Consider the following 7939-nt stretch of genomic DNA (forward strand, 5'->3'; position numbering starts at 1 on the left):
TCGTAAAAATGGAAAATGACCCCCGATCCCCTGCCACGCAAATTCAGCAATATATATGTAAATAGTAGCATAAAACATATACATTACGATATGGAACACAGACATGGCATAAGAAAAGAAATAAGGAACCCAAACGCTTACAGAATAAGCTCATAGTATGGCAAACAAGTGAAGTTCTGTCAACTGCACTAGCCCTGGGTATGTGTAGTCCTGCAAATTCCGAAGTGTCCACATAACATGCCCCACTATGGGCATTGGAAAAGGTGCCAACCATAATGGTCACAAGCAGTAGTGACAGTACATAGCCGGGTAGCTGTGCTGACATAACAACAGTAAGGAAGCAAGATACCTCAAACACAGGCAAACATGTGCATAGCAACATATCCCAGACCCAGCAACGTCTCTGTTGCATACACTGGATGGTGTATGATGAAGTGCAATATCCAGAAGCAGAACCCATGCATTCGGATGTACTACACAATAGCCTCATTGTACATGTCAGTCACACCCATGTATACCCCTGCACCCAAACCTGCTAGCATCCGTGTGCAGCTATACAACCACACACAATGTGCATACCTGAACTGTGGTAAGAAGTTTGTGTTAGGCAATGCCACGCGGGCAAATACGTACCCCACATGTCACCAACCCACCGCAGGTACAGATATGTAAATGGCTGCATGTGAATGTGTCAGCAGAATGTGTACATCCGGCATGTAGTATGTACCCGTCCAAACCATCTAGGTTTGCATACGACACGGTGCACATAAGTGTACACATGTGGACAACTCGGGTCGTTGGACCACCGCAGCGATGATTATCTTTGCAGTGAAGTCGATCACATATAGCGGAACAGGTGCCTACCACACAGGACGTCCTAACAGGGTGCTACAGGCAAAGAAGGGGAAACTGGGACATCACATGTGGAGATTAGCGTGGCTGGACGGACAAATACACACGGCCAAGGTAAAGGATGGAACAACATGCATATGGCTGGATGGATGTTGTTCAGAAATATATAGAAACACATATGAAGTTCCAGTTTACACTCTAAATACTATATAATGTATTGAATTGTAACGTACAATATGGCAGTAGAACTAAGCCTGCATGTAATTGGTGAAGCTAAGCAGTACTGTGATGGAATTCTGAACTTGGCAGTAAGCAGGACAGCAGGCTCATGTCTGTCATCATTAATTATTTGCTGGGTTACAGAACAATAAATGTATGTACATGCATAACAGCACTCCTTCCCCAGAGGAGGATGGCCTTGTGAGCTCAATGGAAGATAGCAGTAAAACTCCCTACCAGAGAGACAAAGCAACGTATTAAGAAATTAACTGTCCACTGTATCGTAACAGTCTAGGGTCCTTGAAACAGCTACAATCACAAAAGGATACTGTAATGTACAAGGTGCCTTGCAAGGCTGTGTTATTCCCATGAGAAAAAAATTTAAAAGCACGAGCCCAGCACCCACGTATGTATAGACTATTGCGGACCATAGTGATGGAAATGCCCTGTGACCGACCACGTCAGTAAGGTGGGCAAAAGCTGATTGTAAACACTATATAAAGAAACTGCTTACTGTATAGAGTCAGACAAAACTCTCATACTTGGACTGTACATTATTTAGCCTGCCTGTGTACACTACTAAAACTTTCCGAACCCGAGCCTCCTGTGTTATCGGCTGTCACTTAGAAAAGCCTACTGATAACTACAGTCTGGTTGTAACAACTTATTTCACATCGTGATCCTTGTAATCCGGAATTTCCTTGGTAAGCTACAGGTCAGAGTGCATGGCTGGTTAGACATGTACGCTGGAGAATATGCATAAATGGTTCTTCTTGAATGAAAAGACCTCCGACTGAATTGTTGTGTGTAAAGAGGCTGTTTACTGTCTGATCTGTGGCTGAAAAGCGGAAAACTGGATCCCAAGAAGAAAACGTGCAGCCTTAAACAGGAGGCCCAGGTAAGGAGTGTCTGCCTTTTTGTGTCTGTTGTAGATCAGGGACCAGACTACATTGTGTTTCTGTTAACAGTAGTGATATCGGGTCGAAGACCTACCCACATACTGTTAAATCTGAACATAGGTCAGGGGAACACACAGCAGAGTAAATAGTCATTGTAGACACTACAGTGGATACAGGGAAGGAGACACACGTGTTATGACAGAAGGGCACGTAGCAGTCGTGTAGAGGATATGGGAGATTATCGAAGCAACAGATCATGTGATCCGCGTTTGACGGGTGACGTGAAGAATATGCAATCACAGAGAGCACATAATTGTGAGTTACGCATCAAAATGGGGTAATAAATATGACATTGATGGTATATTAGGCAACATATCGTTACTGAAACATTGTAATCCCTGAAAATTGGATGCATATGTTCCAAGGTAAACACCTGTTCCACCCTGAGAGGGATATGCCCTCTCTGGCCAGTCGTGTCCTGTAAATAAACCGAATAAATGTCAAATGTCCTGATATCTCAGGACAAACATTTCCCAGATATATATCAAGATGGTAGCGTAAAACAGTAAATTTGTATGTGGAACAGCAAAATATAATAATAAACAGAATAAGCAACTGAAATGCTACAACAATTGGTCGCTCTCCTGGCAAAACGTGAATACCTGTCCTATGTACTGGCCGTGGGTATGCATTTTCAAGGCAAATTACACGTTTCGAACACTAATGTCCCACATTGTGCATTGTAAAAGGTGGCAGCCCTAAGATGTGCAGGCGACAAAACAGCGACAATTGGGTATCCGTCATGCACATCGGTGGACTGAGGTAGTGTACCGAAGGGAATAGAACACTACAAATGGCTAAGCATCATACATTACACAGAGAAGATCATAATACAGTAGTACCGACTGCCCCCCCCCCCACAACACCCTACCACCTCAGATACCACATGCAGGATATTAAGCGGGAGGGCAGGATAGTCCCCACACGTTATCCTGTGGCAACAGAGGTAGCACAACGAACAAATGTAATAGAAGCTATTGAAACCACATCCCGAACACGTAACATACCTAGGGACACCCGGCTAAGAACACAGTACTAAAACAGAGTGAGGATATCTGTCAATTAATTGAAGTACCGAACCATCATGCAGGACAGCCAGGCCAGGACCCAACCCCGTAGCGTATAGACCGTGGACACCAGAAGATATCTGCAAAGTCAGAGAGGGAATTCCCCATCCACAAAGTAACCGCTATTCACCATGCAATACCCCTGTATCTCCTGACCGGAAACCAAAAGGGGAATGGCGGATGGTACAGTATGTATAAGCTGTAAATAATGTAAGAATACTTAGGGTAGCGTTGGTGCCAGACCCACACACTATATGCAATGCTATGAACATGCCACAGAAGTATCTTACCATGGTACATATAAGCTATGCTTACTTTGCAATACCTATACATCCACATAGTTCGTATTGCTTTGCTTGTACAGTCAGGGTGACAGATACAGCCATACCCGGCTATCGCGGGGCTACTGTGAAAGTACAACGATATTCTCACAGGGGATGGCTAGCTACATTCTGTGTCAACTCCACTCGGGGCCAGTCAAGCTCCACTTTAATTGGATGATATTCTGCTTGCGGCCCCTACCCAGCAGCAATGTATGGAAGATACAATAGCATTATTGAGATAATCAGCAGAACAGGGACATAAAGTAAGCAAGCATAAATTGCAAATACAGAGAATACAGGTCAATTACATGGCATATCTGGTATCCAAGTAGGGTAGAACATCACATGACGATAGGAAGGTAGCAATATAATAAGCACCCAAGCCAACTAACAAGAAGGGAATGATGTCGTGTCTGGGCCGACTAACACATGTTAAATCTGGATACCAAACAATGCTGTGGAATCCGCTGCCTTGTTTGCCTTAACCTTTAATACACCCATGGCAGCACAACACATAGTACACCGGATTACAGTAGCAGAAACAGCGTTATGCAGACTAGAACGATTGATAGCCTTAACAGCTGTAGTAGGTCTCGTGAATAATCATAACACATGTTGTCAGACCGTAAATTGTAAGCGGAGATATATGACGTCAGTCTTGATGCAACAGCAGGGAAGTAAGCAACGCCAAATAGATGACTACTCATTGCAGTTGGACACTGTGGCATGGTCACTGCCACATTGTGTACAGGCAGTTGTTGTAGCACCCATGGCAGTACAGGCCCCGGCCGTAATGTTACTAGACCACCCTCTCACTGTGAGAATGTGTCATGCAGTTGCCATCAATCTGCTGCAAGAGAAGATAAGATTCATGACTCGTGCTACACATGTGTCATGTCTGACCATACCACTGAGTCAACCTCACATGGTGATTGAACGTTGTACAACATGAAACCTATCAACATCACGTCTGACACCTGTGTATGGTACATCACACAGTAGCCTATACGAAATGGCTTAAATAACTACACACAGACATGATAACACTGATATACCCTTAGATGATGCAGAGGTGACAGTTACTGTGTACGGATCATGTAGACAGAGTCCTACAGGAATGAATGAAGTAGTTTATGCAGTAGTTATTGATAATGACATTGTAGATGGCCAAACCCTGCAGCATAACGTGTCTGCTCAAGCAGCAGAATAGATAGCTTTAACACGTGCTTGTACTGTAGCGGAAAAATGATGTGTGGACATATGTCCCGATAGTCATTCTGTTGTCTGTGCAGTGCATGTTTATGAGCAGCAGTGGAAGAATAAGGGAATGATAACATCCACCGGTAAACCTATTAAGCATGCGCATACGAACCTGAATGCATTACACTACATGCAGTTACCCACTGAAGTAGGTAATTGTAAATGTGCAGGGCATAGAATGCAACAGGATAACAGTAGGAAAGTTGAGGCATGAGCTCATGCACCTGCAAAACAAGCAGCGTCACAGTTGGAAAGTGTCTGTGTGAATGAGGAATGACAAACCTCAGACTGTTTAGATGTAGAAACTGTACAAACAATGCAAACAGCAACTACGAAAGCAGAAAAGCCGACGTGGTTATGACGAGGAGCAATCCTTGAACACGGACTGCACATATCCACAGTGAGAAAGCCAATATTAACGTCTAATATATTCAGATATGCGGCTTTGTGGAGCCATGGGTACAGACATGTCTCAACAGGGGGGATGGTACATTTGGTTAACAGAATACTCCTAACATACGGAATTACGAACCACATACAAACCTCATGAGCAGCGTGTCACGTTTGCCGTAGATATCATGCACAGGAGTATTTAAACCGAAGGGAGTGAGTTGACCTACACCACCCTAACCGTTCCGTGCCATTTGTATGGAATTCATACATCTGCATAAATGTGAAGGGAACAAAGACTGTTTAGCGATTACACATATAGATAATCAAAATGGGTAGAAGCATTCCCAACCAGTAATCCGGATGCAGCAGCAGTGGCAAAGGTGCCAGTAAAATTAACTATCCATAGATCTGGCATGCTGTAAAGAAGCTACAGTGACAATAGAACACATGTAGTTAACCAGACAATCACGCTACCTGGGGGATTACTTGTATTACCATGAATGTCAATTGCATGTACAACCCACACTCAGCACGACTGCTGCCGCCGCAGAATGGGATCCCGAGAAATAAGTAGAGGATTTGGGTGGGTGACATCCAGACGAGTTACATGAACTGTCTACCTCTAGCATTGCTGAGCATGACAACAGTTCCAAATGTAAAGTGCTGCACCCACTTCGAAGTAGTATGTGGAATGGCATATCATGTGCCAGAGTGGAAAGCTGTCATGCCTGCAGAGCCGGAGGTCGATGACTCAGTAGTAGGTGACATGAGAGGATTGTTAACTAGTAACACTGTTCCTCAGTTAAAGTCTGTTACAGATAAGAGAAAACGAAGACGGAAGCATAGCTGACACCAGTATCCTGTGTGTATGTCACTGTTATCCAAAGAACATTATTGCCAAGTGGACAGTGCGAATGTCTGTACCGGGTACTGTTGGCAACGCCTACCGCAGTAAAGTTTGCAGAGAGGTTGTCCTGGGTCCACCTCACATTTCTCAAACTGGTAAAGGATATCAAGTCTGATTGACATCTCGTAGCTGATATACCAAAGAGCCCGAATCACCGGAAGACTGTATAACAATACAAAGCAACCCCAAAGACATTTATGTTTGCTGTCCTAATGATTATACACCTATTAACCATGTTTGTGTTTACGTTACAATTTCCGGAACCTCACCTGCATATAACTACATGGATACAAATACTGATACGTGATGAACTGGCCACAGAGTGTCTTCCACACCTCAACAGATACCTAGGCATGATGCGTGTGCATATAGAGACCAGGAACACTTTAAATAGCTGTGTTTGTACTGCCATACCTACATCATATGGAGGACTTCCGATGCATGTGGTCCCCTTGGGGATAGATTGAGACTTGTGAATATCTACACTTTGATACAGGTTCTGTGAGATCACAGGACAACGTGGCAATGTACCTACCTGTTACACAAAAAGGAATTGTATGTTATCATAAACATGGTACAGTTGCAGTTGGTGGGAGTATTTGTAACATAACTGTGTCTTACGAATGTCATATAACAGCCAAAGATCACAGTACTACTTGTAGCACCATTCCTAATTTGTATTGAAACATCATGAGAACAATGTTGAAGGATGTGCAGAAACATCCTGAATTGTATAAACAGTACTCTGTTAGAGACAGGAATTTGTTACATGCAGAGGTAACCCGCATCAGTAATAAAGTAGAATATAGTTATGTTGTTTGTGGGAAATAACCATAGCAATGGTTACCTGGGAAGTGGTCCGGCAGTTGTTATTTGGGCTATCTGGCTCCAGTCACATGACATACTGTACAATTGCCTGTGGGTGCGAAACGAACTATAACACATATAGCTCGAAGAACTGGGAACACAGTCGGGAAACCTACTAATCCAGTGGGTGAAATGGAAGCTGTTCTGACATGTCAGTCCTCTGCAAGAGATAAAGGAATACCGATTCATATGGACTTCAGTGACAGCGTCACAACCTGGGCAGGAACACCCCCAGCTTCTGGAGTAGTGAAAGCAATCAGGGAACAGAGGAAGTTATCAAAAACTGTCGGAGGAAGGATGAATGTGACTTTCCGCTCCTGAACATGTGACTGATGAACTGGATGCAATGAGAACTGTTGTGTCACAAAATGTAATAGTGCACGACTGCACCGTGGCGCTGAGAATTGGCACGTGCGCGCTTACTGAAGAAGATCGCTGTGTCCAACTACCACATGAAGAGACCAAAAGCAACGCCCACCTACAGGTAATATAGCAGGTGTCATCCATGGCGGAAACAGGCCCAAACCCACTGCCGAACCATTTCCACAAACCATTGGGTGGATGGGGTCAGTCATACTGAATATCATGAATGCCATTTGTGTTGTTCTGCTCATATTGGGAGCATGTGTCTAGTGTGGGATACTGTGCATGTAAGTATTAGTCAGGGACTCTGGCAACATACCTGTACCTGAGACTATGGATCAAGACCTGTAGTGGTATTTGTCAATAGAAAATGCAATCCTACTTGCAATGTACATCAAATTACCTGCCTAGTTAAACGTTCCACAGAGGAAGATGCCAGGGAATGAAATAATGTTGTATATGTCTCTGGATAGAGTAGAAGCTATCAAAGGAGGGAGAATGTTAGCAAAATGCATATTTAAACATAATATGACGTGCAACTTTAGAAGCTAATAGTGTATAATGCATATTATTCTACCTGACAATATAGCAGTACAGCTTCTCATGCATGTAATTGCTTGTAGTGTAGCTGCAGTGTGATTGAACCCTAACCCTAGCAGTAACCAGTGCAGCAGGTGTATGTCAGTCAGCATTAGTCATCTGCTCGGTTACAGAATAATACATGTATGT

Source organism: Protopterus annectens, chromosome 1.part2 (genome assembly GCF_019279795.1).
Source record: "Protopterus annectens isolate FY-2018-M chromosome 1.part2, PAN1.0, whole genome shotgun sequence".
NCBI lineage: Eukaryota > Metazoa > Chordata > Ceratodontiformes > Protopteridae > Protopterus > Protopterus annectens.